This window comes from Homalodisca vitripennis, chromosome X (assembly GCF_021130785.1).
Source record: "Homalodisca vitripennis isolate AUS2020 chromosome X, UT_GWSS_2.1, whole genome shotgun sequence".
Classification (NCBI taxonomy): Eukaryota; Metazoa; Arthropoda; class Insecta; order Hemiptera; family Cicadellidae; genus Homalodisca; species Homalodisca vitripennis.
The window spans coordinates 63044292-63056807 of NC_060215.1; the positions used below are offsets into that span (position 1 = coordinate 63044292).

The window sequence follows — 12516 nt, forward strand, 5'->3', positions numbered from 1 at the left end:
TATTTTATTCTGGATGTGAAAGTATCTACACTTCTGGATCTGAACTTTTGTATATATTGTATATTATTGAGAGAGAATATAAATCACTTGTATTCTTATATATCGGCAATATTGTGGAACGTAATCTTTAACAGACATCTGTAAATCTGTTGACTGGAGATGGTTTACCATAGCGAAGCCGAAATATTTCAAGAAATTATTTTTGTAAGCAACGTTTCGATGGTATGAACCAGAAAAAGATTGTTAGTTATAATACTAATGGTAAACTTTTAGAACTTGAATTCCTTTGAGTTAGGTAAATGGAATATGTCTAGTATATAAGTCTGCCTAACGTATAACTCTCGAAACGGGATTCGGTAATTGACAAAAGGTGTTCCTCACAACGCAATGTAGGTTAAAGAAAGTTCCCACGACATGGCGAGTGCATTGCTTTTCGGCCACTATCCGAAATAAACGTCCAAACTTTGTAAAAAATTTAAAAATAATTAAAATAGCATGTAATTTCTTTGATCTTTGAGTAAATAGAAAGAAAACACATAAAAGAGATTGGAATGATTCTTTTTAGAATCATTCCAACCTATAATATGAAATTAGGTTGAATGCTTAATAGACCATTGTTTGTTAACCTCATACCTTTTTTGTCACGTTAAAAAAAATTACTGTAACGTTTACTGTCTTTTATATTTTTGGTCTCTTATCATTAAGAGCTTGAAAATAATATGCCACTTTACCTATGATAATAACTAGAAGCGACTTTTAAAACCGTCGAGTGAAACCGAAGGCCATCTTGACCCTTGAAATTGAACACCAAACGAGAGCCATTAGACGATGTTATTTGTAACTATTTTAATTTAACCGAACTTGAAACAGTCATATAGTTTTAAAATTAAGTCACTGGACAACTAATAAATCATTAACGACAAAAGACTCAATTAACTTGTGTACAACATTCTATTAGAGTAAATAAATTATTATTAAAATTTAAATCAGTGATGAAATTGAAATTTGACACAAAACATAAGTCTGTGAGAATGAACAATTGTTTTTATCAGACCTTTTTTGTCAGCAATTAAGCTGAGGATTATGTTCCTAAATTTAATTTATTACAAAAACATATTGATCCAGCAACTGGTGTGATAATGAGACCAATGCATTTGGACGCATATAATTGTCGTTTTAGACTCTGTCACGCGAACTCAAGTACCATCACTATGCTACGCAGAGTTCCCGAGTAATTGCTATTGATGTAATCACATGTAAAGCGTACTAATGTACCAGGGTCCATTAACCTTTTAACCTCTACCAAGTTAATTTGAACAGGAAGGAAATACAGCTAAACGTAATCTACAGATTTAATAAATATTATTACAATTATTGCAATTACGGTATGATAAGATTCTGTATTGGCCTAATATTAACACATTTGGTGACAATTTAATAATACTTTGAGTAAAACCAAAATTTAATTGGTAAGGTTCCTCTTCATATAGAGTATTTTAAAAATTCCTTTACACAGTAATAAAATGACTCACACCTTTAAATCCTTTAAAAACTCTGTATAATCCCTACAAAGTTACCCAAAATTACACTTTCAGCTTATAATATTAAGTCCGTCAGTATAGTATACAAAGTAGGTCCATGATAGTGTAGGAAATAATGTTTAGAACTTTTTTGCGCAATGAAAATTCGTAATAACTACAGCGCATTGTAGAAAAGATGTTCTATTCGTAGTTGGTGTCTTTAAGTTTAAATCAGTGACCAAGCAATTAACAATGCGTTATACTTACTTGTAAGTTACAAATATGACGGCATAAATGTTGCCCCATTCATCGTAGTTATTTTATTTTATCTTACTTCGCATTGTGGGTAAAGATTTCAGTCATTTACGTAACAGGGTGTTTAAAAGTGTTAGCGTTTTAAGATTCGTATATTCACATGACTTTTTCAGACCCCTCCATATCAAATGTTTAGCGGTCAAACGCTTACTGCAGAGTCGTTTTCTTCACTAAATATATCACAACAAATTTGATCAGTCAACAAGAAATTGTTAAAAATATAAAAATTCTCATAACACAAAAAATCTAAAATGGTAAAGATTAGACCTTTCGGCAAATACATTTCAGGACCGTGAAACACTGATCAACTTTCACAATAAAGTATAAATCTAACCCTAATTATTATTCTCTAATATGATAATTTGCTTTTATTAATTACTTTCTCTGGCGTAATGAAGTAAAGTTTCGAAGTAATGGAGAAGTAAATAGATGCAAACAACACGAGAACCTGGGCTATAGACAAATCCACAATGAAACTGACCATGAGAATATATGAATAATGAGAATACATAATGCAACTGTTAGATTCAGTGTCGAAGAAACTTTACTATGGCATGTTAATGAATTCAACTCTTTCCGGAAAACAATGGATTGCACTTTGATAATCTGTAAGTTATGGAAAAAATTTGTAATTTGTCTTTTTACCATACGTTGCTTTTGCTATAAACAGATTTGCCAAAAACATATTTAAAATATTTTATTTTAGCTGTAATGTTTTAATTACAATAGCTTCAAAGAGGTTGTAATTACAGTACCTTCTAATAATTTGATGCATAATAGGTTTTTCATTAATTGCAATTCTTTTTTTAATATAAACCTATTCCAATAAAGAAAATTATATTCACGACTAACATGCAAAAAGTTACATACTACCTTAATCATAGTTTATTAAAAGTCTCATAAGTTTGATCTAATTTTGTGCTTCACTTGTTAACTTTTGACAATTATTATTAAGGACCCGACATGGCCTTATGGAAATCGTATCGTTGTCTGTCCGTCTGTGCGTAAGTAGGAGTACCTCTTAGTCTACGACAGATCGCTATTGATTTTTGAGTCAAAAGATCAAAGGGCAGTCTGTATGTTCGTAACCATGAGATAACTCTTAATAAAATTATCCTAAAGACTAATGTATCGCAATCGTCAATTTGTTAACCCAAACATGAATATTACATGACAGTCATAATTGCAATGTCTTAAATTCGCTCTAACACATTTGCACTGTCCTCATATTCAACATTTCCGTATATCATACGTATTGAAACGAGTTTTAAATTGATTTGGATTATTGCAGTTTTTGATATTTTCAAGGAGCTTGTTGATTAATCTGACACCAAAGTTGTTGTTTTAAATATTTTGAAACAACTTCAATCTTAACTATTAAATTCTAAGGTTGTCCCTGTCTTTAATGTCATATTGATCAACATATGCCCCATTGTATCAGGGCGTACCCTGATCTGCAGTACATGTTCACCTCATACATGGTATACAGGAAAGGTAAAGTCAGCAATCCCAAAGGTCCCCAAAACGACTCTCTGTAATTCATCTGTAGTTCTTACTGTTTCTTTTTTGGTCTGGACAGAATTTATTTTGCTTTAGGAAATTTAACTTATTTTTGGGAAAAAAAGTTTTGCTATCTGGCCTTGCGCCACGTAGCAAAAACTCTACTTGAGAAAACTTTGAGTATACCTGAGGAATCTCTAGCACACATGTTGTCAACATGATCGTTTCAGGTCAATCCTCTAACAAGTAACATTTGTATGAACTTTGTGAGTTGTTTTCCTCCAGAATGAAATAATCCAGAATAACAGCTGGTTCCCCTGTATATTAATTTTGTTGAAGGAAAACGTTTATGACACTTGACTGATTTGTTATCAAATTGAGTTCAGTGAAATACTGAACGCACGAGTTCAGTTCCACAAATTCTGTGATTTCCATATCTTTTGATGGTTTGATTTTGAAATAGAGAGTCTTTCCAACCCATCGACAACATCGTCCAAAGACGCGTCATTTTTTTCAGAAAATATTACTGTTCTGAATTCAGAATTTCGTTATTTTCTAGAAAATGTTAAGTTTTTCACAAAAAAACTTCATCCAATACTTACGGAAATTTCGTGATGAGTCGATACGTGCATGATATCACATTTTTACTCGAGTCCAAGAAGCAAGCCATTGATTATGAAAGTAAAAACAAACAAACAAACACCATGACAGTATATGCCCTTTCGGATTTTGTGGATTATGTTTTAACATTTCTCAATAAGATGAAAATTATAAAAGATTTTATCGTGGATTAGATTGTTATATTTTTATATCCATTTCATACTGAGAGGTTGGGAGGTAAGACGAAAGATACGTCCAAATTTGGAAATTGATTAAATGTATTAATCCATTAAAATGATTTAAATACATTCCATGGTTCAGGATACTTCCTAGGACCAATTATTAAACAGAAAATTATTCCAAGTACGATGCTTTTTCGATGGAAAAAGTATGTAAAGTATTCTACTTTTCTGAGTTGGAAATTTTGTTCGACATACACAAACGCATGCGCGTGTTTTTCAATAGTACTAGCGTTGTAGGGTCATCACGCAATTTAATTCAGCATATTGGAAGAATGTGGTGTTCCGGGGTAATTGATCAATCTCTGGTAAAGAAAACGCTTTTTAAACTGCCTTCAACAGTTTTTGCTATTTATAACGATAAGGCGTTTGAATAGTAACAAAATAATGTTTCAGTGCTTTTTATGTGATGTCCACAAGTTTATTTAGTATTTCGTATTATTATTTAATTTTTTTTATTCTCGATGTCCCCAATAATTATGCGTTTACTTAAAATTACCAACAACAATGACGTTATAAATGCTAACAATTTTTAATAGGTAATTAATTAATTGGGCTTACATTTATTTTCTGTGCGTGGAGTAAGTTTTATTACATTTTAGAAAATTGGTATAGATTGTCACTTTGCCCTTGAAGGCAGTCAGGTTCAATAAAACTCGACGAATATAACGGTGATACTATGGGGTGATAGCCTATAACGGGTTTACTATTTATGTTTTGCCAGAGTAGTCGGTAGGTCTGATTCCGACTCGCGAGAAGCTGACAGCTGCGATACGACATGTAACAGGCTTACCTACACATGTGTTCCACTATATCTTGTGTATTTTATCTCAAATGATTGTCACTTACGGTTTAAATATCTATCGCCGCACAAGTTCTGACTGCAAAAAACCCAAATCACACTAAAACGAACAGTTTGGAATTTTTTCAACATAGAAAGTAAACTCCTCTACTTTTACTGCGGATTTTTAAAACTAGTGTATACAGGGAATATAAACTAGGAGAGTTAAAAAACGGAATTAATGGAAGCTTTATAATGGTGAATTAGGGATTCACACCGAAGTAAATACTTTTAAATGTTAGGCCAAAGTTGTAAAGTTTAAGGATTTACAACATGTAAGAGGGTCATAATTAATTAACTGATATGCCAAATTTACCGCTCGGTGTTTTGATAGCTTGACAAACACAATTCATTGAGATGCGGATTTAAGCATCAATTATTAGAAATGATAAAAAAGTACTATCTAATGGTTCTCCTTGTACCACCATTTCGTACATTATAAAGGAAAATATTAAAATTTAATAAAATGGTGTAGAAAGTAGTGTCATTAGCGGAATAGAGATATGCGAGGTAATTGTCATTGGATTGTGTATTCACAAGTACGATGGCAAGAATAATTGTGTTTATGGCTCAATGGCATTTGGAACAAAGAAGTGCATAATAATAATGTTAATTATTTAAATATTGAAATAGGGTGTGATGATCCTAAAGATAATTTAGTGGGCGATGCCTTTATTACTTCACTTAGTACTAGAGCACATCCTTGATTTATTGTCTTTAAAACTTACGCTTCTTAAATGGTCATTTGAATTTTTGGAGCTTGCAGTTAGCCAACTCAAAATTTGAACGTCCAAATTCTAATTAATTCTATGATTTACTTCATCCTCTGGTCAACTAAACTCTTCAATGGACTACAACTATGTGAACTTATCAAATCTAGTCAACTTTATCCTGTGATCGAGTACCTATGATCCTAAGAACGGAAAAAATATTTTTAATTATCTATAATATCTTGTTACTTGATATGTTTAAAACGTTATAACGTACGTTTCAGAATTATTTAGTCTTGTTTCATATTTTTGATCCGGATTTACAAAAAAAGTTTCATGATGTAGACATATCCAGTTTACATCTATCTGCAATGTTTAAATCGTTGCCGGTAAATAAGGATGACATAAAATGCTTACTTTCGATTTATCAGCATTCCTGACCATACGGTGTATAATGTGGCTGGGAACATATTTACGGGATAAAAAGACTTATTTGTACACAAACCATGGATACTGAAATATTTCTTTTCTTACTGAAACGATATATCCTACTTAATATGATTAATTTATAATTATTATTTTAACTATAAATTACTAATTAATACTATTGTAACTGTTTTACATTGCCAGCAACATAAACGAACACGAGAGGCGGAAATGTATGATGCTGGAACATAGTATTTACCCTAATTTGTTATATTCACCTAACTCTCACAATGTGGAATATGTGGACGAATTATCTAGCCTCGTACAGCCCCTGCAGCTCTGGTGGTTTCACTTCGCCTACAAGGAAGTAACGCATAGTGAAACCAGTAGGCGAAGTGAAACCACCAGAGCTGCAGGGCTGTACGGGGCTAGATAGTTCGTCCACATATTCCACGTTGTGAGAGTTAGGTGAATATAACAAATTAGGGTAAATACTGTGTTCCATCATCATTGTTCATGTGCATACCTCGAAAAACCTTATTCGTCTCTGAGGTGAATAAATTCACAAAATGTGAATAAATGTAGCATGTGATTTTTACCATGATATGCAATTAGGAACAAAATGAGAACCCACGAGGGGAAGGATAGGGGATATAACTTGAATAAGTGAATATAATATTAGACTTTATTAGTTGTTGAAAAGGATGTTTCATAGCTACAAAATGAAGTATAGCGTTCCAAAAGCTATGGGGTGTATACGGATTAAGTGAGAAAATACTTTATTGTTCTTGAAGTGAATAAAAATTAAAATCATAGTCGGGAGTACCACAGCATAAATTATACTCCCAGTTCAGTAAATTAAATTAAGTGAAGATTGGTGTTTTATTTAGTTTGCTGTTGTAGGCTTTTTTATATTTTTAATAATATAACCATTGTGTTTATTTAAAATAGTACATTAATATAAATAAGCTTAACCGTTAATTTTAATAGTAACCATATTAACACATTACATTTAATTGTATTTTAATAATTTTGTAATATTTTCAAACACTCACCCCCTATGAGATCACGGATCTGAAACTAACACATAAATAATTAGAACATTTACTATTATAACATCACTTTAAAAATCCACAGCTAACATTCTAACAAATGATTATTGTCCAAGGTAAATATAGCAGAGAAGCATTCGAACACAATATAATAACATATATATTACCATGTAATATTAAGGAACTGATAACGAAACGGTTGAATTTTCTGATTAGGCAATCGTTTTAAAAATTCAGTTAGGTTAAAGTTAGGTCTCTTTTCGTGTGGAAGGTACGTTTACATATAGAAGCTGCCAATTAAATTATTTATTGACCGGCCAATGAACGAATGTATGAGTATTGCAATTTATTGTGCATTGCAATAAGTGTTAGGTCGCGATCTCTGTGCTAAAAATGTTTGATCTTTTTAAAAGAGACAATGTTTGTATCAATACAGTGTTAGCAGGTGTTGACATAAGCGATGCATATTGCTTGGTTCATGTAGTTTATTGTTCCCAGAAAGTTTACAGTAAACAGAAAATATAAAGAACATGTCTGCTTGGAGTAATATTAAAAATAAATCACTACAGAGGAATAAAATTAAATGTAAAGTAACGTTTGTAAGTTGATTGGTTATTTGACATTTCTATTAGTTTTCCCTCATAAATCAGTACTAATTTCTAGAAAGGATTCCCCACTATTCATCAAGAACAATAGCAAAATTATCATATGTATACAGTAAGTATCTTATCTAGTAGAACTTTTTTAAGGCAAACATTTCAGCCACGCTATACTTATCTTTGGATTGTTACTTGTGAATGTACCTGTATATTATAAGTTTTTATAACTGTGTACACACAACAGTAATCTCTAAAATGTTTCATAGAAGTTTAATTCGCTGAAATTGATCTTCAGTTCTGCGTACAGCTGTCCGACAATAGTCGCGTAACCGCTCGCGGATTTCGCGGGTCAGTTTAGACTAGCAATTTTTCTCAGTCAGACACAAAATTTGCGCAATTTCTTGCCAGATGCAAAAGCGTAGTTAACACAGGTCGACCGTCTACTTCACGTCTATCATTATCGCTTAGCAAACCGAGTACATAGTAAACACGTTCATTTGTTTTTGTTATTGAAAATAATCAAATGATATATGTAATGTTTAGTAACACTTTTAAAATATTAAAACACACACATAAATATGTATACTGGATGTCCATAAAAAGGTATCACGAACTTCTGTACCTGATAGTAATCATGATTTCAAACAAACAATGTCATATAAACGTAGGTTGAGAAATGTTTGGCCGCTTGGCGCCAGTTTGTGATTGTTATACACAATATTATCCCTAGAACTAGTAAAGCTTTACTAGTTACCAAACTTTTGCTCATAGGTTATGATAAATAAGAGGGAAAGGCAAAAAAATAATTACGCTATATTAAATACAACCAAAATGGCTCCTGTTAAAACGTTTAAAAAGTGAAATTACAGAAACCCAGTATAGTTATAAAAAATTAATTATTTAACAATTCCGTATGTAATTTTTCTAAGAAATCCGGCAACGTATAAGCGAGCACAACTATAAATGTACGCTTGCACAAACCGGGAGCAAGAAACACGTCAAAATAGCTGATGCTTTTCGACTGATAATAATGTGCATATATATACATATACATGTAACTGAATATATATATATACATATATATACACATATATATATATACATATATATATATACATACATATATATATATATATATATATATATATATATATATATATATATATATATATATCAGTTATTTACTTGGCTGTGTAAATAACTGAATTTACAGGCAGTGTTAGGTAAGCAAAGGGGGACAGAAAGGGGTGTATGAATACCAAGCTTGACTTATGAATACAGATAGTTTCCTGGAAATTTAAATGTATTTTCCTTTTCATAAAATTATTACAATTTATAGTACACAACACTGAATAAGATAACACTTTTGAACAAGAACTAATAACACGTTTGAAAATGTTACTGCCCTCTTTAAACACAATTATAAAGAGTTTATTTAGTGTTTTACCAGATGCGGCTGATTGTCATTGTTATGTATCTGCAATTGTCTAGCCAGACACAGTTGTTTGAAGGATATTTAGATGCTTCCTAATTGCTAGCTTTAAAAACTCCAACGGCTCGTTTTGGGGGCTGACAGCGTTCGTCCTTTGGACATTTGATCTGATGCACGTAAAGTATGTATATAATATGGAAGTTTATCAATTGTTAATCCAGCTTTGATATATGAACATATATCGAATTTTATTTGCTTTTTACCCTGATATTCCAATAGTATTATTCTTTTTTCTATATTTTATATTGCCTAAAACAATATAAAAGAAAAAGTTCAACCGAATAATTATTCGGTTGAAATTTTTCTTGAATATTCGTGCCTCACCACGGCTTCTTTTATATAAGAAGTAAATACATGCTGCTATGCAACTTTTGATTTAAGTGACGATAACAATATAAATTTTACAAAACTAAATCTAAATAGATTTATTTACGTTATTATATTCCTATAGTTTTGTTGTGATTATCAAATGAATAAAGATTATTATAATTTAATCCTCCGCAATATCTTGCATGTGCCTCTTATTAAATCCCTTTTGCGAGCTTACTTTTGATAAAGAAAGCTCAAAATGACCTCTAGTAAAAATGTCAGAAAAGAAAATAAAAATGTATTTTATAATTTACAATAAGTTGTAAAGAGTTCCATGATTTTATCTACAGTTAATTCAAGCTAACAATGGTTACCAGATATTATAAAAATCTATTCTTAGAAATAAAAGGTTTAATATGACAAACGGACGCACGGTAGCGAAGGTAACGAGAAAGTGTTGAGTAGTAGCAACGACTGTGTAGCATGTTACATATTTCTTACGTTTGCCAGTTTTAACACTTTAATTAACTTGATTTTATTGACAAACGTGCCAGTCTACTCCTTCTTGTAGCAGATGTATCTACTTTGTCAAAGAGCCAAATACGTGTACAAATGTCTGTTATATTTCAGTTTGCACCTTGAGTCAAAGATAAAATTAGTAATTTTACATTACTTTAGTGCCCTCCCGTACGTATCAATTAAGTCCACAATTTTATATTTCAATGAACACAAGTTATACATACACTTAATCGTAGTTTCTGTTTAAATTTACGTATGAAGATAGATCAACTGTCTACTATTTAATACACAGTGTAAATTGCATTTTAAACACACTTAATAACTAATAACATTAATGGTTAAGGTGCTACTAATATACTAATAGCTTATTTGATATACTGATCCGAAAACTTGTAACAGTTGCTGCTCTTATACGTCCAGTTTCACATTTATACAGATATTGTTATTACCAGTTAATGAAACTTTAATGTGTTTGATTATATCTAAGCTATGTATGAGAAATTACCGTCAAGGTTTTCGCCCGTTTCTATTGGTCACTGTGGTTTCGAGTCTGCCCAGTTATCAATCAGAGAAAGCAATATTTTATTGTTTTTAAATAGTATAATACAATTTATTTTAGTACTCTCACCACCACCAACCTTTTACGTTAGTGGTTTTTTGCACTCTTTCACCACAAAAAAATGAAAAACACTACTTGCCAAATTATCCTCTATTATTGTGGATTCCTCCACTTTACTGTGTTATGAGGTCTACCCTTTCGTTAATAACTGATTTTTAAGTCTAGATTCAGATATTCCATAATTTTAGACAGTTGGTGAGTTATTTACAAATATTTGTCACAAGTTATGCAAAGATCATTACTATAACATGAGGGAGGAAATGACCTGAAATCTAATACAGGTTTTGTAAGCGTATTTTTAATCAACTAAGATATAAATATATGTCTTGGCCAGCCTGTTATGAAAATTACCTGAGGTCTGTATAGATGATTTAAGTAGCGTATTGGGAAAATAATTTGAAATTTGTATACATGTTTTATCTAGCGTATTGCTAAAATCATCTGAGATCTGAATAAACTAGTTTTATTCGGTATACACACCAGTATACAAAATCATTTGAAACATGTACAGAAATTTTTGGCCAGCGTGTTATGATAATCACCTGTACATCTGTACATGTGCAGTAGATGTTTAGTCAGCGTGTTGTAAAATCCGTCTGAAATGTGATACAAAGAAAGCCTGTTTTTTATAACACACAACTACAAACATGTGGGTTTTTTTATCTAACAAACGATGATCCCAGTATGGTACAGCTCTTCAGATAAACAATACACATAGTAATAAAAAAATATAAAGTTCCAGTGTAATGGTTTGGCAAAATACAAATCCCACCACGTATCATTTACACAAGGTGTTTGAAAAGTCTGGGTACGGCTTAATATTTTACAAACCATAGCAGATAACATCTATAAACTTTGCACAGTGTCATATGGCCTTGTAAACTATTTTTCCTTGCTGTTACCATGACACACCAACCATGGGGGGACGGCCCACAGAGGAAAACATAGAAATCTTAAATTAAAGCATGGGTCGAGTGATACCTCATTTGAAAGAGCTCACTTAGTAGAGTTGAATGCCACAAACCGCATCTCAAAAGGTTTATCCAATCAGAAATGGCGGGTTGTTTTAGTTACACATTGTGAAGTACATTATGCGCTGCCATTTCTGACTGGATCATCGTATTCTAATGCGGTAGGCGACGTTTCACTCTACTAACCAATGGTTTCACTGATTAGTATTTATAAAAAATAACAAAAACATTTAATTCAAATTAAGTGGTAAGTTAACTATTTCACCAACAAAGTACAATGGTAAAACTTAAGTATTGATATTATCCACTTTAACATTTTTAAATGTTTAAACTAATTTATTTAAGAGGAACTTGGATGTTTACTATTGTAAAAGTTTCCATTCATGGATGATGTCACTTTCTAATGTATTTTCACATAGTGAATAAAATAGCATTGCTAGTGTGTAACTATGTTAATTCATAAACATAAAGACGACGAATTCATTTTAGTTTTATTTATTGTGTTATAAATTTATGACATAACACGCTAATTAAAAAAAGTCAGTGAAAACACACCGGTTAGTAGAGTGAAACGTCGCCTACCGCATTAGAATACGATGATCCAGTCAGAAATGGCAGCGCATAATGTACTTCACAATGTGTAATTAAAACAACCCGCCACTTCTGATTGGATAAACCTTTTGAGATGCGATTTGTGGCATTCAACTCTACTAAGTGAGCTCTTTCAAATGAGGTATCACTCGACCCATGCTTCTTTAATTTAAGATTTCCATGTTTTCCTCTGTGGGCCGTCCCCCCATGGCT

The 12516-nt window shown here is 31.7% G+C and overlaps 1 protein-coding gene across 3 annotated transcripts in view; it reads right to left on the bottom strand.

Moving 5' to 3' along the window:
- LOC124369079 (RYamide neuropeptides-like) overlaps positions 1-12516 on the bottom strand; it is a 142598-nt gene that overhangs the window by 35863 nt on the left and 94219 nt on the right. For 2 of the 3 annotated variants that reach the window (XM_046826798.1, XM_046826796.1), the window contains exon 3: positions 7207-7231. The exons of the other annotated variant lie outside the window; for it this stretch is intronic. The gene's annotated coding sequence lies outside the window, so the exon portion shown is untranslated. The remainder of the gene's footprint in view (positions 1-7206; positions 7232-12516) is intronic. 3 annotated transcript variants of the gene reach the window in all.